The sequence below is a fragment of the Ambystoma mexicanum genome, unplaced genomic scaffold (genome assembly GCF_040938575.1).
Source record: "Ambystoma mexicanum isolate Mex_15411 unplaced genomic scaffold, UKY_AmexF1_1 Mex_scaf12, whole genome shotgun sequence".
Lineage (NCBI taxonomy): Eukaryota > Metazoa > Chordata > Amphibia > Caudata > Ambystomatidae > Ambystoma > Ambystoma mexicanum.
In genome coordinates this window covers 3,318,406-3,341,736 of record NW_027182347.1, presented here as the reverse complement: position 1 = coordinate 3,341,736, position 23,331 = coordinate 3,318,406, and positions in this window count along the sequence as shown.

Sequence of the window (23,331 nt, the reverse complement as noted above, 5' to 3'; positions counted from 1 at the left end):
TCTCAAGTTTGATATTAGAAGCATTGAGATATCACATCTCATGCTATAGGAAGGGTCTCAGGATTGGAATGGAAGGAGTTGGATATCACATCTCATGTTTTAGGAAGGATCTCAGGTTTGGTATTAGAAGCATTGAGACATCACATCTCATGCTATAGGAAGGGTCTCAGGATTGGAATGGGAAGGAGTTGGATATCACATCTCATGCTATATGAAGGGTCTCAGGTTTGGTATAAGCATTGAGATATCACATCTCATGCTATAGGAAGGGTCTCAGGATTGGAATGGGAAGGAGTTGTATATGACATCTCATGCCGTAGGAAGGGTCTCAGGTTTGGTATAAGCATTGAGATATCACATCTCTGCTATCAGAAGGGTCTCAGGATTGGAATGGGAAGGAGTTGGATATCCCATCTCATGTTATAGGAAGAGTCTCAGGTTTGGTATTAGAAGCATTGAGATATCACATCTCATGCTATAGGAAGGGTCTCAGGATTGGAATGGGAAGGAGTTGGATATCACATCTCATGCTATAGGAAGGGTCTCAGGTTTGGTATAAGCAGTGAGATATCACATCTCATGCTATAGGAACTGTCTCAGGATTGGAATGGGAAGAAGTTGGATATCACATCTCATGTTATAGGAAGGATCTCAGGTTTGGTATAAGCATTGAGATATCACATCTCTGTTATCGGAAGGGTCTCAGGATTGGAATGGGAGGGAGTTGGATATTCCCATCTCATGTTATAGGAAGGGTCTCAGGTTTGGTATTAGAAGCATTGAGATATAACATCTCATGCTATAGGAAGGGTCTCAGGATTGGAATGGGAAGGACTTGGATATCACATCTAATGCTGTAGGGAGGGTCTCAGGATTGGAATGGGAAGGAGTTGGATATCACATCTCATGATAAAGGAAGGGTCTAAGGTTTGGAAGGGGAAGGATTTGGATATCACATCTCATGTTATAGGACGGGTCTCAGGTTTGGTATTAGAAGCATTGAGATATCAAGTCTCATGGTATAGGAAGGGTCTCAGAATTGGAATGGGAAGGAGTTGGATATCACATCTCATTCTATAGAAGGGTCTCAGGATTGGAATGGGAAGGAGTTTGATATCACATCTCATGCCATAGTATGGGTCTCAGGTTTGGTAGAAGCATTGGGATATCACATCTCATGCTATCGGAAGGTTATCAGGATTGGATTTGGAAGGAGTTAGATATCCCATCTCATGCTACAGGAAGGGTCTCAGGTTGGAATGGGAAGGAGTTGGATATCACATCTCATGTTATAGGAAGGGTCTCAGGATTGGAATGGGAAGGACTTGGATATCACATCTCATGCTATAGGTAGGCTCTCAGGTTTGGAAGGGGAAAGAGTTGGATATCACATTTCATGTTAGAGGTAGGATCTCAGGTTTGGTATTAGAGGCATTGAGATATCACATCTCATGCTATCAGAAGGGTCTCAGGATTGGAATGGGAAGGAGTTGGATATCACATCTCATGCTAAAGGGAGGGTCTCAGGTTTGGAAGGGGAAGGATTTGGATATCACATCTCATGTTATAGGAAGGATCTCAGGTTTGGTATTAGAAGCATTGAGATATCACATCTCATGCTATCGGAAGGATCTCAGGTTTGGTATTAGAAGCATTGAGATATCACATCTCATGCTATCAGAAGGGTCTTAGGATTGGAATGGGAAGAAGTTGGATATCACATCTCATGCTAAAGGGAGGGTCTCAGGTTTGGAAGGGGAAGGATTTGGATATCACATCTTATGTTATCGGAAGGATCTCAGGTTTGGTATTAGAGGTATTGAGATATCACATCTCATGCTATAGGAAGGGTCTCAGGATTGGAATGGGATGGAGTTGGATATCACATCTCAAGCTATAGGAAGGGTCTCAGGTTTGGTATATGCATTGAGATATCACATCTCATGCTATAGGAAGGGTCTCAGGATTGGAATGGGAAGGAGTTGGATATCACATCTCATGTTATAGGAAAGATTTCAGGTTTGGTATTAGAAGCATTGAGACATCACATCTCATGTTATAGGAAGGGTCTCAGGATTAGAATGGGAAGAAGTTGGATATCACATCTCATGCTATAGGAAGGGTCTCAGGTTTGGCATAAGCATTGAGATATCACATCTCATGCTATAGGAAGGGTCTCAGGATTGGAATGGGAAGGAGTTGTATATGACATCTCATGCCATAGGAAGGGTCTCAGGTTTGGTATAAGCATTGAGATATCACATCACATGCTATAGGAAGGGTCTCAGGATTGGAATGGGAAGGACTTGGATATCACATCTCATGCTATCAGAAGGGTCTCAGGATTGGAATGGGAAGGAGTTGGATATCACATCCCATGCTAAAGGGAGGGTCTCAGGTTTGGAAGGGGAAGGATTTGGATATCACATCTCATGTTATAGGAAGGATCTCAGGTTTGGTATTAGAAGCATTGAGATATCACATCTCATGCTATCGGAAGTATCTCAGGTTTGGTATTAGAGGCATTGAAATATTACATCTCATGCTATCATAAGGGTCTCAGGATTGGAATGGGAAGGAGTTGGATATCACATCTCATGCTAAAGGGAGGGTCTCAGGTTTGGAAGGGGAAGGATTTGAATATCACATCACATGTTATAGGAAGGATCTCAGGTTTGGTATTAGAAGCATTGAGATATCACATCTCATGCTATCGGAATGGTCTCAGGATTGGAATGGGAAGGAGTTGGATATCACATCTCATGCTATAGGAAGGGTCTCAGGTTTGGAACGGGAAGGAGTTGGATATCACATATCATGTTATAGGAAAGATCTCAGGTTTGGTATTAGAAGCATTGAGACATCACATCACTGCAATCAGAAGTGTCTCAGGATTGGGATGGGAAGGCGTTGGATATCACATCTCATGTTATAGGAAAGATCTCAGGTTTGGTATTAGAAGCATTGAGACATCACATCTCATGTTATAGGAAGGGTCTCAGAATTGGAATGGGAAGAAGTTGGATATCACATCTCATGCTATAGGAAGGGTCTCAGTTTGGTATAAGCATTGAGATATCACATCTCATGCTATAGGAAGGGTCTCAGGATTGGAATGGGAAGGAGTTGTATATGACATCTCATGCCATAGGAAGGGTCTCAGGTTTGGTATAAGCATTGAGATATCACATCACATGCTATAGGAAGGGTCTCAGGATTGGAATGGGAAGGACTTGGATATCACATCTCATGCTATAGGCAGGGTCTCAGGTTTGGAAAGGGAAGGAGTTGGCTATCACATTTCATGTTAGAGGTAGGATCTCAGGTTTGGTATTAGAGGCATTGAGATATCACATCTCATGCTATCAGAAGGGTCTCAGGATTGGAATGGGAAGGAGTTGGATATCACATCTCATGCTAAAGGGAGGGTCTCAGGTTTGGAAGGGGAAGGATTTGGATATCACATCTCATGTTATAGGAAGGATCTCAGGTTTTGTATTAGAAGCATTGAGATATCACATCTCATGCTATCGGAAGTATCTCAGGTTTGGTATTAGAGGCATTGAGATATCACATCTCATGCTATCGTAAGGGTCTCAGGATTGGAATGGGAAGGAGTTGGATATCACATCTCATGCTAAAGGGAGGGTCTCAGGTTTGGAAGGGGAAGGAGTTGGATATCACATCTCATGCTATAGGAAGGGTCTCAGGTTTGGAACGGGAAGGAGTTGGATATCACATCTCATGTTATAGGAAAGATCTCAGGTTTGGTATTAGAAGCATTGAGACATCACATCACTGCAATCGGAAGTGTCTCAGGATTGGGATGGGAAGGCGTTGGATATCACATCTCATGTTATAGGAAAGATCTCAGGTTTGGTATTAGAAGCATTGAGACATCACATCTCATGTTATAGGAAGGGTCTCAGAATTGGAATGGGAAGAAGTTGGATATCACATCTCATGCTATAGGAAGGGTCTCAGTTTGGTATAAGCATTGAGATATCACATCTCATGCTATAGGAAGGGTCTCAGGATTGGAATGGGAAGGAGTTGTATATGACATCTCATGCCATAGGAAGGGTCTCAGGTTTGGTATAAGCATTGAGATATCACATCACATGCTATAGGAAGGGTCTCAGGATTGGAATGGGAAGGACTTGGATATCACATCTCATGCTATAGGCAGGGTCTCAGGTTTGGAAAGGGAAGGAGTTGGCTATCACATTTCATGTTAGAGGTAGGATCTCAGGTTTGGTATTAGAGGCATTGAGATATCACATCTCATGCTATCAGAAGGGTCTCAGGATTGGAATGGGAAGGAGTTGGATATCACATCTCATGCTAAAGGGAGGGTCTCAGGTTTGGAAGGGGAAGGATTTGGATATCACATCTCATGTTTAAGGAAAGATCTCAGGTTTGGTATTAGAAGCATTGAGACATCACATCTCTGCAATCGGAAGTGTCTCAGGATTAGGATGGGAAGGAGTTGGATATCACATCTCATGTTATAGGAAAGATCTCAGGTTTGGTATTAGAAGCATTGAGACATCACATCTCATGTTATAGGAAGGGTCTCATGATTGGAATGGGAAGAAGTTGGATATCACATCTCATGCTATAGGAAGGGTCTCAGGTTTGGTAGAAGCATTGAGATATCACATCTCATGCTATAGGAACGGTCTCAGGATTGGAATGGGAAGGACTTGGATATCCCATCTCATGCTATAGGCAGGGTCTCAGGTTTGGAAAGGGAAGGAGTTGGATGTCACATTTCATGTTAGAGGTAGGATCTCAGGTTTGGTATTAGAGGCATTGAGATATCACATCTCATGCTATCCGAAGGGTCTCAGGATTGGAATGGGAAGGAGTTGGATATCACATCTCATGCTAAAGGGAGGGTCTCAGGTTTGGCAGGGGAAGGATTTGGATATCACATCTCATGTTATAGGAAGGATCTCAGGTTTGGTATTAGAAGCATTGAGATATCACATCTCATGCTATCGGAAGTATCTCAGGTTTGGTATTAGAGGCATTGAGATATCACATCTCATGCTATCATAAGGGTCTCAGGATTGGAATGGGAAGGAGTTGGATATCACATCTCATGCTAAAGGGAGGGTCTCAGGTTTGGAAGGGGAAGGATTTGAATATCACATCACATGTTATAGGAAGGATCTCAGGTTTGGTATTAGAGGCTTTGAGATATCACATCTCATGCTATCGGAAGGGTCTCAGGATTGGAATGGGAAGGAGTTGGATATCACATCTCATGCTATAGGAAGGGTCTCAGGTTTGGAACGGGAAGGAGTTGGATATCACATCTCATGTTATAGGAAGGGTCTCAGGTTTGGTATAAGCATTGAGATATCACATCTCTGCAATCGGAAGTGTCTCAGGATTGGAACGGGAAGGAGTTGGATATCCCATCTCATGTTATAGGACTGGTCTCAGGTTTGGTATTAGAAGCATTGAGATATCACATCGCATGCTGTAGGACGGGTCTCAGGTTTGGAATGGGAAGGAATTGGATATCACATCTCATGTCATAGGAAGGATCTCAGGTTTGGTATTAGAAGCATTGAGATATCACATCTCATGCTATAGGAATGGTCTCAGGTTTGGAATGGGAAGGAGTTGGATATCACATCTCATGTTATAGGACGGGTCTCAGGTTTGTTATTAGAATCATTGAGATATCATATTGCATGCTATAGGAAGGGTCTAAGGATTGGAATGGGAAGGACTTGGATATCACATCTCATGCTATAGGTAGGCTCTCAGGTTTGGAAAGGGAAGGAGTTGGATATCACATTTCATGTTAGAGGAAGGATCTCAGGTTTGGTATTAGAGGCATTGAGATATCACATCTCATGCTATAGGAAGGGTCTCAGGATTGGAATGGGAAGGAGTTGGATATCACATCTCATGCTATAGGAAGGGTCTCAGGTTTGGTATAAGCATTGAGATATCACATCTCATGCTATAGGAAGGGTCTCAGGATTGGAATGGGAAGGATATGTATATGACATCTCATGCCATAGGAAGGGTCTCAGGTTTGGTACAAGCATTGAGATATCACATCTCTGCTTTTGGAAGGGTCTCAGGATTGGAATCGGAAGGAGTTGGATATCCCATCTCATGTTATAGGAAGAGTCTCAGGTTTGGTATTAGAAGCATTGAGATATCACATCTCATGCTATAGGAAGTGTCTCAGGATTGGAATGGGAAGGAATTGGATATCACAACTCATGCTATAGGGAGGGTCTCAAGTTTGATATTAGAAGCATTGAGATATCACATCTCATGCTATAGGAAGGGTCTCAGGATTGGAATGGAAGGAGTTGGATATCACATCTCATGTTATAGGAAGGATCTCAGGTTTGGTATTAGAAGCATTGAGACATCACATCTCATGCTATAGGAAGGGTCTCAGGATTGTAATGGGAAGGAGTTGGATATCACATCTCATGCTATATGAAGGGTCTCAGGTTTGGTATAAGCATTGAGATATCACATCTCATGCTATAGGAAGGGTCTCAGGATTGGAATGGGAAGGAGTTGTATATGACATCTCATGCCGTAGGAAGGGTCTCAGGTTTGGTATAAGCATTGAGATATCACATCTCTGCTATCGGAAGGGTCTCAGGATTGGAATGGGAAGGAGTTGGATATCCCATCTCATGTTATAGGACGGGTCTCAGGTTTGTTATTAGAATCATTGAGATATCATATTGCATGCTATAGGAAGGGTCTAAGGATTGGAATTGGAAGGACTTGGATATCACATCTCATGCTATAGGTAGGCTCTCAGGTTTGGAAAGGGAAGGAGTTGGATATCACATTTCATGTTAGAGGAAGGATCTCAGGTTTGGTATTAGAGGCATTGAGATATCACATCTCATGCTATAGGAAGGGTCTCAGGATTGGAATGGGAAGGAGTTAGATATCACATCTCATGCTATAGGAAGGGTCTCAGGTTTGGTATAAGCATTGAGATATCACATCTCATGCTATAGGAAGGGTCTCAGGATTGGAATGGGAAGGATATGTATATGACATCTCATGCCATAGGAAGGGTCTCAGGTTTGGTATAAGCATTGAGATATCACATCTGTGCTTTTGGAAGGGTCTCAGGATTGGAATGGGAAGGAGTTGGATATCCCATCTCATGTTATAGGAAGAGTCTCAGGTTTGGTATTAGAAGCATTGAGATATCACATCTCATGCTATAGGAAGTGTCTCAATATTGGAATGGGAAGGACTTGGATATCACATCTCATGCTATAGGGAGGGTCTCAAGTTTGATATTAGAAGCATTGAGATATCACATCTCATGCTATAGGAAGGGTCTCAGGATTGGAATGGAAGGAGTTGGATATCACATCTCATGTTTTAGGAAGGATCTCAGGTTTGGTATTAGAAGCATTGAGACATCACATCTCATGCTATAGGAAGGGTCTCAGGATTGGAATGGGAAGGAGTTGGATATCACATCTCATGCTATATGAAGGGTCTCAGGTTTGGTATAAGCATTGAGATATCACATCTCATGCTATAGGAAGGGTCTCAGGATTGGAATGGGAAGGAGTTGTATATGACATCTCATGCCGTAGGAAGGGTCTCAGGTTTGGTATAAGCATTGAGATATCACATCTCTGCTATCGTAAGGGTCTCAGGATTGGAATGGGAAGGAGTTGGATATCCCATCTCATGTTATAGGAAGAGTCTCAGGTTTGGTATTAGAAGCATTGACATATCACATCTCATGCTATAGGAAGGGTCTCAGGATTGGAATGGGAAGGAGTTGGATATCACATCTCATGCTATAGGAAGGGTCTCAGGTTTGGTATAAGCATTGAGATATCACATCTCATGCTATAGGAAGGGTCTCAGGATTGGAATGGGAAGGAGTTGGATATCACATCTCATGTTATATGAAGGATCTCAGGTTTGGTATTAGAAGCATTGAGACATCACATCTCATGCTATAGGAAGGGTCTCAGGATTGGAATGGGAAGGAGTTGTATATGACATCTCATGCCGTAGGAAGGGTCTCAGGTTTGGTATAAGCATTGAGATATCACATCTCTGCTATCGGAAGGGTCTCAGGATTGGAATGGGAAGGAGTTGGATATCCCATCTCATGTTATAGGAAGGGTCTCATGATTGGAATGGGAAGGACTTGGATATCACATCTCATGCTATAGGAAGGCTCTCAGGTTTGGAAGGGGAAAGAGTTGGATATCACATTTCATGTTAGAGGTAGGATCTCAGGTTTGGTATTAGAGGCATTGAGATATCACATCTCATGCTATCAGAAGGGTCTCAGGATTGGAATGGGAAGGAGTTGGATATCACATCTCATGCTAAAGGGAGGGTCTCAGGTTTGGAAGGGGAAGGATTTGGATATCACATCTCATGTTATAGGAAGGATCTCAGGTTTGGTATTAGAAGCATTGAGATATCACATCTCATGCTATCAGAAGGGTCTCAGGATAGGAATGGGAAGGAGTTGGATATCACATCTAATGCTTAAAGGAGGGTCTCAGGTTTGGAAGGGGAAGGATTTGGATATCACATCTCATGTTATCGGAAGGATCTCAGGTTTGGTATTAGAGGTATTGAGATATCACATCTCATGCTATAGGAAGGGTCTCAGGATTGGAATGGGAACGAGTTGGATATCACATCTCATGCTAAAGGAAGGGTCTCAGGTTTGGTAGAAGCATTGAGATATCACATCTCATGCTATAGGAAGGGTCTCAGGATTGGAATGGGAAGGACTTAGATATCACATATCATGCTATAGGGAGGGTCTCAGTTTTGATATTAGAAGCATTGAGATATCACATCTCATGCTATCGGAAGTGTCTCAGGATTGGAATGGGAAGGAGCTGGATATCACATCTCATGCTAAAGGAAGGGTCTCAGGTTTGGAACGGGAAGGAGTTGGATATCACATCTCATGTTATAGGAAGGGTCTCAGGTTGGTATAAGCATTGAGATATCACATCTCTGCTATCGGAAGGGTCTCAGGATTGGAATGGGAAGGAGTTGGATATCCCATCTCATGTTATAGGACGGGTCTCAGGTTTGTTATCAGAATCATTGAGATATCATATTGCATGCTGTAGGAAGGGTCTAAGGATTGGAATGGGAAGGAGTTGGATATCACATTTCATGTTAGAGGAAGGATCTCAGGTTTGGTATTAGAGGCATTGAGATATCACATCTCATGCTATAGGAAGGGTCTCAGGTTGGAATTGGAAGGAGTTGGATATCACATCTCATGTTATAGGAAGGGTCTCAGGATTGGAATGGGAAGGACTTGGATATCACATCTCATGCTATAGGAAGGCTCTCAGGTTTGGAAGGGGAAAGAGTTGGATATCACATTTCATGTTAGAGGTAGGATCTCAGGTTTGGTATTAGAGGCAATGAGATATCACATCTCATGCTATCAGAAGGGTCTCAGGATTGGAATGGGAAGGAGTTGGATATCACATCTCATGCTAAAGGGAGGGTCTCAGGTTTGGAAGGGGAAGGATTTGGATATCACATCTCATGTTATAGGAAGGATCTCAGGTTTGGTATTAGAAGCATTGAGATATCACATCTCATGCAATCGGAAGGATCTCAGGTTTGGTATTAGAAGCATTGAGATATCACATCTCATGCTATCAGAAGGTTCTCAGGATTGGAATGGGAAGGAGTTGGATATCCCATCTCATGCTAAAGGGAGGGTCTCAGGTTTGGAAGGGGAAGGATTTGGATATCACATCTCATGTTATCGGAAGGATCTCAGGTTTGGTATTAGAAGTATTGAGATATCACATCTCATGCTATAGGAAGGGTCTCAGGATTGGAATGGGAAGGAGTTGGATATCACATCTCATGTTATAGGACGGGTCTCAGGATTGTTATTAGAATCATTGAGATATCATATTGCATGCTGTAGGAAGGGTCTCATGATTGGAATGGGAAGGACTTGGATATCACATCTCATGCTATAGGAAGGCTCTCAGGTTTGGAAGGGGAAAGAGTTGGATATCACATTTCATGTTAGAGGTAGGATCTCAGGTTTGGTATTAGAGGCATTGAGATATCACATCTCATGCTATCAGAAGGGTCTCAGGATTGGAATGGGAAGGAGTTGGATATCACATCTCATGCTAAAGGGAGGGTCTCAGGTTTGGAAGGGGAAGGATTTGGATATCACATCTCATGTTATAGGAAGGATCTCAGGTTTGGTATTAGAAGCATTGAGATATCACATCTCATGCTATCAGAAGGGTCTCAGGATAGGAATGGGAAGGAGTTGGATATCACATCTCATGCTAAAGGGAGGGTCTCAGGTTTGGAAGGGGAAGGATTTGGATATCACATCTCATGTTATCGGAAGGATCTCAGGTTTGGTATTAGAAGTATTGAGATATCACATCTCATGCTATAGGAAGGGTCTCAGGATTGGAATGGGAACGAGTTGGATATCACATCTCATGCTAAAGGAAGGGTCTCAGGTTTGGTAGAAGCATTGAGATATCACATCTCATGCTATAGGAAGGGTCTCAGGATTGGAATGGGAAGGACTTAGATATCACATATCATGCTATAGGGAGGGTCTCAGTTTTGATATTAGAAGCATTGAGATATCACATCTCATGCTATCGGAAGTGTCTCAGGATTGGAATGGGAAGGAGCTGGATATCATATCTCATGCTAAAGGAAGGGTCTCAGGTTTGGAATGGGAAGGAGTTGGATATCACATCTCATGTTATAGGAAGGGTCTCAGGTTCGTATAAGCATTGAGATATCACATCTCTGCTATCGGAAGTGTCTCAGGATTGGAATGGGAAGGAGTTGGATATCCCATCTCATGTCATAGGACGGGTCTCAGGTTTGTTATTAGAATCATTGAGATATCATATTGCATGCTGTAGGAAGGGTCTAAGGATTGGAATGGGAAGGACTTGGATATCACATCTCATGCTATAGATAGGCTCTCAGGTTTGGAAAGGGAAGGAGTTGGATATCACATTTCATGTTAGAGGAAGGATCTCAGGTTTGGTATTAGAGGCATTGAGATATCACATCTCATGCTATAGGAAGGGTCTCAGGTTGGAATTGGAAGGAGTTGGATATCACATCTCATGTTATAGGAAGGGTCTCAGGATTGGAATGGGAAGGACTTGGATATCACATCTCATGCTATAGGAAGGCTCTCAGGTTTGGAAGGGGAAAGAGTTGGATATCACATTTCATGTTAGAGGTAGGATCTCAGGTTTGGTATTAGAGGCAATGAGATATCACATCTCATGCTATCAGAAGGGTCTCAGGATTGGAATGGGAAGGAGTTGGATATCACATCTCATGCTAAAGGGAGGGTCTCAGGTTTGGAAGGGGAAGGATTTGGATATCACATCTCATGTTATAGGAAGGATCTCAGGTTTGGTATTAGAAGCATTGAGATATCACATCTCATGCTATCGGAAGGATCTCAGGTTTGGTATTAGAAGCATTGAGATATCACATCTCATGCTATCAGAAGGATCTCAGGATTGGAATGGGAAGGAGTTGGATATCCCATCTCATGCTAAAGGGAGGGTCTCAGGTTTGGAAGGGGAAGGATTTGGATATCACATCTCATGTTATCGGAAGGATCTCAGGTTTGGTATTAGAAGTATTGAGATATCACATCTCATGCTATAGGAAGGGTCTCAGGATTGGAATGGGAAGGAGTTGGATATCACATCTCATGCTAAAGGAAGGGTCTCAGGTTTGGTAGAAGCATTGAGATATCACATCTCATGCTATAGGAAGGGTCTCAGGATTGGAATGGGAAGGACTTAGATATCACATATCATGCTATAGGGAGGGTCTCAGTTTTGATATTAGAAGCATTGAGATATCACATCTCATGCTATCGGAAGTGTCTCAGGATTGGAATGGGAAGGAGCTGGATATCACATCTCATGCTAAAGGAAGGGTCTCAGGTTTGGAACGGGAAGGAGTTGGATATCCGATCTCATGTTATAGGAAGGGTCTCAGGTTTGGTATAAGCATTGAGATATCACAAATCTGCTATCGGAAGTGTCTCTGGATTGGAATGGGAAGGAGTTGGATATCCCATCTCATGTTATAGGACGGGTCTCAGGATTGTTATTAGAATCATTGAGATATCATATTGCATGCTGTAGGAAGGGTCTAAGGATTGGAATGGGAAGGACTTGGATATCACATCTCATGCTATGGATAGGCTCTCAGGTTTGGAAAGGGAAGGAGTTGAATATCACATTTCATGTTAGAGGAAGGATCTCAGGTTTGGTATTAGAGGCATTGAGATATCACATCTCATGCTATAGGAAGGGTCTCAGGATTGGAATGGGAAGGAGTTGGATATCACATCTCATGTTATAGGAAGGGTCTCAGGTTTGGTATAAGAATTGAGATATCATATCTCATGCTATAGGAAGGGTCTCAGGATTGGAATGGAAGGAGTTGGATATCACATCTCATGTTATAGGAAGGATCTCAGGTTTGGTATTAGAAGCATTGAGACATCACATCTCATGCTATAGGAAGTGTCTCAGGATTGGAATGGGAAGGACTTGGATATCACATCTCATGCTATAGGGAGTGTCTCAAGTTTGATATTAGAAGCATTGAGATATCACATCTCATGCTATAGGAAGGGTCTCAGGATTGGAATTGGAAGGAGTTGGATATCACATCTCATGCTATAGGAAGGGTCTCAGGTTTGGTATAAGCAGTGAGATATCACATCTCATGCTATAGGAAGTGTCTCAGGATTGGAATGGGAAGGAGTTGGATATCACATCTCATGTTATAGGAAGGATCTCAGGTTTGGTATAAGCATTGAGATATCACATCTCTGCTATCGGAAGGGTCTCAGGATTGGAATGGGAAGGAGTTGGATATTCCCATCTCATGTTATAGGAAGGGTCTCAGGTTTGGTATTTGAAGCATTGAGACATCACATCTCATGCTATAGGAAGGGTCTCAGGATTGCAATGGGAAGGACTTGGATATCACATCTCATGCTATAGGGAGGGTCTCAAGTTTGATATTAGAAGCATTGAGATATCACATCTCATGATATCGGAAGGATCTCAGGATTGGAATAGGAAGGAGTTGGATATCACATCTCATGATAAAAGAAGGGTCTAAGGTTTGGAAGGGGAAGGATTTGGATATCACATCTCATGTTAAAGGACCGGTCTCAGGTTTGGTATTAGAAGCATTGAGATATCAAGTCTCATGGTATAGGAAGGGTCTCAGAACTGTAATGGGAAGGAGTTGGATATCACATCTCAAGCTATAGGAAGGGTCTCAGGATTGGAATGGGAAGGAGTTTGATATCACATCTCATGCCATAGTATGGGTCTCAGGTTTGGTATTAGCATTGGGATATCCCATCTCATGCTATAGGAAGGGTCTCAGGTTGGAATGGGAAGGAGTTGGATATCACATCTCATGTTATAGGAAGGGTCTCAGGATTGGAATGGGAAGGACTTGGATATCACATCTCATGCTATAGGAAGGCTCTCAGGTTTGGAAGGGGAAAGAGTTGGATATCACATTTCATGTTAGAGGTAGGATCTCAGGTTTGGTATAAGAGGCATTGAGATATCACATCTCATGCTATCAGAAGGGTCTCAGGATTGGAATGGGAAGGAGTTGGATATCACATCTCATGCTAAAGTGAGGGTCTCAGGTTTGGAAGGGGAAGGATTTGGATATCACATCTCATGTTATAGGAAGGATCTCAGGTTTGGTATTAGAAGCATTGAGATATCACATCTCATGCTATCAGAAGGTTCTCAGGATTGGAATGGGAAGGAGTTGGATATCACATCTCATGCTAAAGGGAGGGTCTCAGGTTTGGAAGGGGAAGGATTTGGATATCACATCTCATGTTATCGGAAGGATCTCAGGTTTGGTATTAGAAGTATTGAGATATCACATCTCATGCTATAGGAAGGGTCTCAGGATTGGAATGGGAAGGAGTTGGATATCACATCTCATGCTAAAGGAACGGTCTCAGGTTTGGTAGAAGCATTGAGATATCACATCTCATGCTATAGGAAGGGTCTCAAGATTGGAATGGGAAGGACTTAGATATCACATATCATGCTATAGGGAGGGTCTCATTTTTGATATTAGAAGCATTGAGATATCACATCTCATGCTATCGGAAGTGTCTCAGGATTGGAATGGGAAGGAGCTGGATATCACATCTCATGCTAAAGGAAGGGTCTCAGGTTTGGAACGGGAAGGAGTTGGATATCCGATCTCATGTTATAGGAAGGGTCTCAGGTTTGGTATAAGCATTGAGATATCACATCTCTGCTATCGGAAGTGTCTCAGGATTGGAATGGGAAAGAGTTGGATATCCCCTCTCATGTTATAGGACGGGTCTCAGGATTGTTATTAGAATCATTGAGATATCATATTGCATGCTGTAGGAAGGGTCTAAGGATTGGAATGGGAAGGACTTGGATATCACATCTCATGCTATGGATAGGCTCTCAGGTTTGGAAAGGGAAGGATTTGGATATCACATTTCATGTTAGAGGAAGGATCTCAGGTTTGGTATTAGAGGCATTGAGATATCACATCTCATGCTATAGGAAGGGTCTCAGGATTGGAATGGGAAGGAGTTGGATATCACATCTCATGCTAAAGGAAGGGTCTCAGGTTTAGTATAAGCATTGAGATATCACATCTCATGCTATAGGAAGGGTCTCAGGATTGGAATGGAAGGAGTTGGATTTCACATCTCATGTTATAGGAAGGATCTCAGGTTTGGTATTAGAAGCATTGAGACATCACATCTCATGCTATAGGAAGGGTCTCAGGATTGGAATGGGAAGGAGTTGGATATCACATCTCATGCTATAGGAAGGGTCTCAGGTTTGGTATAAGCATTGAGATATCACATCTCATGCTATAGGAAGGGTCTCAGGATTGGAATGGGAAGGAGTTGGATATTCCCATCTCATGTTATAGGAAGAGTCTCATGCTAAGACCTGATAGACCCTTCCTATAACATGAGATGTGATATCTCAATGCTTCTAATATCAATACTGAGACCCTCCCTATAGCATGAGATGTGATATCTAAGTCCTTCCCATTCCAATCCTGAGACCCTTCCGATAGCAGAGATGTGATATCTCAATGCTTATACCAAACCTGAGACCCTTCCTATAGCATGAGATGTGATATCCAACTCCTTCCCATTCCAATCCTGAGACATCTCATGCTATCAGAAGGGTCTCAGGATTGGAATGGGAAGGAGTTGGATATCACATCTCATGCTAAAGTGAGGGTCTCAGGTTTGGAAGGGGAAGGAATTGGATATCACATCTCATGTTATAGGAAGGATCTCAGGTTTGGTATTAGAAGCATTGAGATATCACATCTCATGCTATCAGAAGGTTCTCAGGATTGGAATGGGAAGGAGTTGGATATCACATCTCATGCTAAAGGGAGGGTCTCAGGTTTGGAAGGGGAAGGATTTGGATATCACATCTCATGTTATCGGAAGGATCTCAGGTTTGGTATTAGAAGTATTGAGATATCACATCTCATGCTATAGGAAGGGTCTCAGGATTGGAATTGGAAGGAGTTGGATATCACATCTCATGCTAAAGGAACGGTCTCAGGTTTGGTAGAAGCATTGAGATATCACATCTCATGCTATAGGAAGGGTCTCAAGATTGGAATGGGAAGGACTTAGATATCACATATCATGCTATAGGGAGGGTCTCATTTTTGATATTAGAAGCATTGAGATATCACATCTCATGCTATCGGAAGTATCTCAGGATTGGAATGGGAAGGAGCTGGATATCCCATCTCATGCTAAAGGAAGGGTCTCAGGTTTGGAACGGGAAGGAGTTGGATATCCGATCTCATGTTATAGGAAGGGTCTCAGGTTTGGTATAAGCATTGAGATATCACATCTCTGCTATCGGAAGTGTCTCAGGATTGGAATGGGAAGGAGTTGGATATCCCCTCTCATGTTATAGGACGGGTCTCAGGATTGTTATTAGAATCATTGAGATATCATATTGCATGCTGTAGGAAGGGTCTAAGGATTGGAATGGGAAGGACTTGGATATCACATCTCATGCTATGGATAGGCTCTCAGGTTTGGAAAGGGAAGGAGTTGGATATCACATTTCATGTTAGAGGAAGGATCTCAGGTTTGGTATTAGAGGCATTGAGATATCACATCTCATGCTATAGGAAGGGTCTCAGGATTGGAATGGGAAGGAGTTGGATATCACATCTCATGCTAAAGGAAGGGTCTCAGGTTTAGTATAAGCATTGAGATATCACATCTCATGCTATAGGAAGGTTCTCAGGATTGGAATGGAAGGAGTTGGATTTCACATCTCATGTTATAGGAAGGATCTCAGGTTTGGTATTAGAAGCATTGAGACATCACATCTCATGCTATAGGAAGGGTCTCAGGATTGGAATGGGAAGGAGTTGGATACCACATCTCATGCTATAGGAAGGGTCTCAGGTTTGGTATAAGCATTGAGATATCACATCTCATGCTATAGGAAGGGTCTCAGGATTGGAATGGGAAGGAGTTGGATATTCCCATCTCATGTTATAGGAAGAGTCTCATGCGAAGACCTGATAGACCCTTCCTATAACATGAGATGTGATATCTCAATGCTTCTAATATCAATACTGAGACCCTCCCTATAGCATGAGATGTGATATCTAAGTCCTTCCCATTCCAATCCTGAGACCCTTCCGATAGCAGAGATGTGATATCTCAATGCTTATACCAAACCTGAGACCCTTCCTATAGCATGAGATGTGATATCCAACTCCTTCCCATTCCAATCCTGAGACCCTTCCTATAGCATGATATGTGAAATCTCAATGCTTCTACCAAAACTGAGACCCTTCCTTTAGCATGAGATGTGATATCCAACTCCTTCCCATTCCAATCCTGAGACCAGTCCTATAGCATGAGATGTGATATCTCAATGCTTCTAATACCAAACCCGAGATCCTTCCTATAACATGAGATGTGATATCCAACTCCTTCCCATTCCAATCCTGAGACCCTTCCTATAGCATGAGATGTGATATCTCAATGCTTCTAATACCAAACCTGAGATCCTTCCTATAACATGAGATGTGATATCCAAATCCTTCCCCTTCCGAACCTGAGAGCCTTCCTACAGCATGAGATGTGATATCCAAGTCCTTCCCATTCCAATCCTGAGACCCTTCCTATAACATGAGATGTCATATCCAACTCCTTCCCATTCCAACCTGAGACCCTTCCTATAGCATGAGATGGGATATCCAACTACTTCCAAATCCAATCCTGATACCCTTCCGATAGCATGAGATGTGATATCCCAATGCTTCTACAAAACCTGAGACCCATACCATGGCATGAGATGTGATATCAAACTCCCGTCCCATACCATGAGACTTGATATCTCAATGCTTCTAATACCAAACCTGAGACCGGTCCAATAACATGAGATGTGATATCCAAATCCTTCCCCTTCCAAACCTTAGACCCTTCCTTTATCATGAGATGTGATATCCAAGTCCTTCCCATTCCATTCCTGAGACCCTTCCTATAGCATGAGATGTGATATCTCAATGCTTCTAATACCAAACCTGAGACCCTTCCTATAACATGAATTCTGATATCCAAGTCCTTCCCATTCCAATCCTGAGACCCTTCCAATAGCAGAGATGTGATATCTCAATGCTTCTAATATCAAACCTGAGACCTGTCCTATAACATGAGATGGGATATCCAACTCCTTCCCGTTCCAAACCTGATACCCTTCCTATAGCATGAGATGTGATATCCAATTCCTTCCCATCCCAATCCTGAGACACCTCCGATAGCAGGGATGTGATATCTCAATGCTTATACCAAACCTGAGACTCTTCCTATAACATGAGATGTGATATCTAACTCCTTCCCGTTCCAAACCTGAGACCCTTCCTATAGCATGAGATGTGATATCCAACTCCTTCCCATTCCAATCCTGAGACCCTTCCTATAGCATGTGATGTGATATCTCAATGCTTATACCAAATCTGAGACCCTTCCTATAGCATGAGATGTGATATCCAACTCCTTCCCATTCCAATCCTGAGACCCTTCCTATAGCATGAGATGTGATATCTCAATGCTTCTAATACCAAACCTGAGATCCTTCCTATAACAAGAGATGTGATATCCAACTCCTTCCCATTCCAATCCTGAGACCCTTATGATAGCATGAGATGTGATATCTCAATGCCTCTAATACCAAACCTGAGATACTTCCGATAGCATGAGATGTGATATCTCAATGCTTCTAATACCAAACCTGAGATCCTTCATATAACATGAGATGTGATTTACAAATCCTTCCCCTTCCAAACCTGAGACCCTCCCTTTAGCATGAGATAGGATATACAACTCCTTCCCATTCCAATCCTGAGACCCTTCTGATAGCATGAGATGTGATATCTCAATGCCTCTAATACCAAACCTGAGATCCTACCTCTAACATGAAATGTGATATCCATCTCCTTCCCTTTCCAAACCTGAGACCCTGCCTATAGCATGAGATGTGATATCCAAGTCCTTCCCATTCCAATCCTGAGACCCTTCATATAGCATGTGATGTGATATCTCAATGCTTATACCAAACCTGAGACCCTTCCTATGGCATGAGATGTCATATACAATTCCTTCCCATTCCAATCCTGAGACCCTTCCTATAGCATGAGATGTGATATCTCAATGCTTATACCAAACCTGAGACCCTTCCTATAGCATGAGATGTGATATCCAACTTCTTCCCATTCCAATCCTAAAACCCTTCCTATAACATGAGATGTGATGTCTCAATGCTTCTAATACCAAACCTGAGATCTTTCCTATAACATGAGATGTGATATCCAACTCCTTCCCATTCCAATCCTGAGACCCTTCCTATAGCATGAGATGTGATATCTCAATGCTTATACCAAACCTGAGACCCTTCCTATAGCTTGAGATGTGATATCCAATTCCTTCCCATTCCAATCCTGAGACCCTTCCTATAGCATGAGATGTGATATCTCAAGGCCTCTAATACCAAACCTGAGATCCTTCCTCTAACATGAAATGTGATATCCAACTCCTTCCCCTTCCAAACCTGAGAGCCTTCCTATAGCATGAGATATGATATCCAAGTCCTTCCCATTCCAATCCTGAGACCCTTCCTATAACATGAAATGTGATATCCAACTCCTTTCCATTCCAACCTGAGACCCTTCCTATAGCATGAGATGGGATATCCAACTCCTTCCAAATCCAATACTGATACCCTTCCAATAGCATGAGATGTGATATCCCAATGCTTCTACCAAACCTGAGACCCATACTATGGCATAAGATGTGACATCAAACTCCTTCCCATTCCAATCCTGAGACCCTTCCTATAGCTTGAGATGTGATATCCAACTCCTTCCCATTCCAATTCTGAGACCCTTCCTATACCATGAGACTTGATATCTCAATGCTTCTAATACCAAACCTGAGACCCGTCCTATAACATGAGATGTGATATCCAAATCCTTCCCCTTCCAAACCTTAGACCCTTCCTTTATCATGAGATGTGATATCCAACTCCTTCCCATTCCAATCCTGAGACCCTTCCTATAGCATGAGATGTGATATCTCAATGCTTCTAATACCAAACCTGAGATCCTTCCGATAGCATGAGATGTGATATCTCAATGCTTCTAATACCAAACCTGAGATCCTTCCTATAACATGAGATGTGATATCCAAATCCTTCCCCTTCCGAACCTGAGACCCTCCCATTAGCATGAGATGTGATATCCAACTCCTTCCCATTCCAATCCTGATACGCTTCTGATAGCATGAGATGTGATATCTCAATGCCTCTAATACCAAACCTGAGATCCTACCTCTAACATGAAATGTGATATCCAACTCCTTCCCTTTCCAAACCTGCGAGCCTTCCTACAGCATGAGATGTGATATCCAAGTCCTTCCCATTCCAATCCTGAGACCCTTCCTATAACATGAGATGTCATATCCAACTCCTTCCCATTCCAACCTGAGACCCTTCCTATAGCATGAGATGGGATATCCAACTCCTTCCAAAACCAATCCTGATACCCTTCCGATAGCATGAGATGTGATATCCCAATGCTTCTACAAAACCTGAGACCCATACCATGGCATGAGATGTGATATCAAACTCCCGTCCTATACCATGAGACTTGATATCTCAATGCTTCTAATACCAAACCTGAGACCGGTCCAATAACATGAGATGTGATATCCAAATCCTTCCCCTTCCAAACCTTAGACCCTTCCTTTATCATGAGATGTGATATCCAAGTCCTTCCCATTCCATTCCTGAGACCCTTTCTATAGCATGAGATGTGATATCTCAATGCTTCTAATACCAAACCTGAGACCCTTCCCATAACATGAGATGTGATATCCAAGTCCTTCCCATTTCAATCCTGAGACCCTTCCTATAGCATGAGATGTGATATCTCAATGCTTCTAATACCAAACCTGAGACCCTTCCTATAACATGAGATGTGATATCCAAGTCCTTCCCATTTCAATCCTGAGACCCTTCCTATAGCATGAGATGTGATATCTCAATGCTTCTAATATCAAACCTGAGACCTGTCCTATAACATGAGATGGGATATCCAACTCCTTCCCGTTCCAAACCTGATACCCTTCCTATAGCATGAGATGTGATATCCAATTCCTTCCCATCCCAATCCTGAGACACCACCGATAGCAGAGATGTGATATCTCAATGCTTATACCAAACCTGAGACTATTCCTATAACATGAGATGTGATATCTAACTCCTTCCCGTTCCAAACCTGAGACCCTTCCTATAGCATGAGATGTGATATCCAACCCCTTCCCATTCCAATCCTGAGACCCTTCCTATAGCATAAGATGTGATATCTCAATGCTTATACCAAATCTGAGACCCTTCCTATAGCATGAGATGTGATATCCAACTCCTTCCCATTCCAATCCTGAGACCCTTCCTATAGCATGAGATGTGATATCTCAATGCTTCTAATACCAAACCTGAGATCCTTCCTATGACATGAGATGTGATATCCAACTCCTTCCCATTCCAATCCTGAGACCCTTATGATAGCATGAGATGTGATATCTCAATGCCTCTAATACCAAACCTGAGATACTTCCGATAGCATGAGATGTGATATCTCAATGCTTCTAATACCAAACCTGAGATCCTTCCTATAACATGAGATGTGATTTCCAAATCCTTCCCCTTCCAAACCTGAGACCATCCCTTTAGCATGAGATGTGATATACAACTCCTTCCCATTCCAATCCTGAGACCCTTCTGATAGCATGAGATGTGATATCTCAATGCCTCTAATACCAAACCTGAGATCCTACCTCTAACATGAAATGTGATATCCATCTCCTTCCCTTTCCAAACCTGAGACCCTGCCTATAGCATGAGATGTGATATTCAAGTCCTTCCCATTCCAATCCTGAGACCCTTCCTATAGCATGTGATGTGATATCTCAATGCTTATACCAAACCTGAGACCCTTCCTATGGCATGAGATGTCATATACAACTCCTTCCCATTCCAATCCTGAGACCCTTCCTATAGCATGAGATGTGATATCTCAATGCTTATACCAAACCTGAGACCCTTCCTATAGCATGAGATGTGATATCCAACTTCTTCCCATTCCAATCCTAAGACCCTTCCTATAACATGAGATGTGATGTCTCAATGCTTCTAATACCAAACCTGAGATCTTTCCTATAATATGAGATGTGATATCCAACTCCTTCCCATTCCAATCCTGAGACCCTTCCTATAGCATGAGATGTGATATCTCAATGCTTATACCAAACCTGAGACCCTTCCTATAGCTTGAGATGTGATATCCAACTCCTTCCCATTCCAATCCTGAGACCCTTCCTATAGCATGAGATGTGATATCTCAAGGCCTCTAATACCAAACCTGAGATCCTTCCTCTAACATGAAATGTGATATCCAACTCCTTCCCCTTCCAAACCTGAGAGCCTTCCTATAGCATGATATAGGGTCTCAGGTTTGGTATAAGCAGTGAGATATCACATCTCATGCTATAGGAAGGATCTCAGGTTTGGTATAAGCATTGAGATATCACATCTCTGCTATCTCCCTTTAGCATGAGATGTGATATCCAACTCCTTCCCATTCCAATCCTGAGACCCTTCTGATAGCATGAGATGTGATATCTCAATGCTTCTAATACCAAACCTGAGATCCTTCCGATAGCATGAGATGTGATATCTCAATGCTTCTAATACCAAACCTGAGCTCCTTCTTATAACATGAGATGTGATATCCAAATCCTTCCCCTTCCAAACCTGAGACCCTCCCTTTAGCATGAGATGTGATATCCAACTCCTTCCCATTCCAATCCTGAGACCCTTCTGATAGCATGAGATGTGATATCTCAATGCCTCTAATACCAAACCTGAGATCCTACCTCTAACATGAAATGTGATATCCAACTCTTTCCCCTTCCAAACCTGAGAGCCTTCCTATAGCATGAGATGTGATATCCAAGTCCTTCCCATTCCAATCCTGAGACCCTTCCTATAACATGAGATTTGATATCCAACTCCTTCCCATTCTAACCTGAGACCCTTTCTATAGCATGAGATGGGATATCCAACTCCTTCCAAATCCAATCCTGATACCCTTCCGATAGCATGAGATGTGATATCCCAATGCTTATACCAAACCTGAGACCCATACTATGGCATGAGATGTGATATCAAACTCCTTCCCATTCCAATCCTGAGACCCTTCCTATAGCTTGAGATGTGATATCCAACTCCTTCCCATTCCAATCCTGAGACCCTTCCTATAGCATGAGATGTGATATCTCAATACTTCTAATACCAAACCTGAGATCCTTCCGATAACATGAGATGTGATTTCCAAATCCTTCCCCTTCCAAACCTGAGACCCTCCCTTTAGCATGAGATGTGATATCCAACTCCTTCCCATTCCAATCCTGAGACCCTTCTGATAGCATGAGATGTGATATCTCAATGCTTCTAATAACAAACCTGAGATCCTTCCGATAGCATGAGATGTGATATCTCAATGCTTCTAATACCAAACCTGAGCTCCTTCTTATAACATGAGATGTGATATCCAAATCCTTCCCCTTCCAAACCTGAGACCCTCGCTTTAGCATGAGATGTGATATCCAAC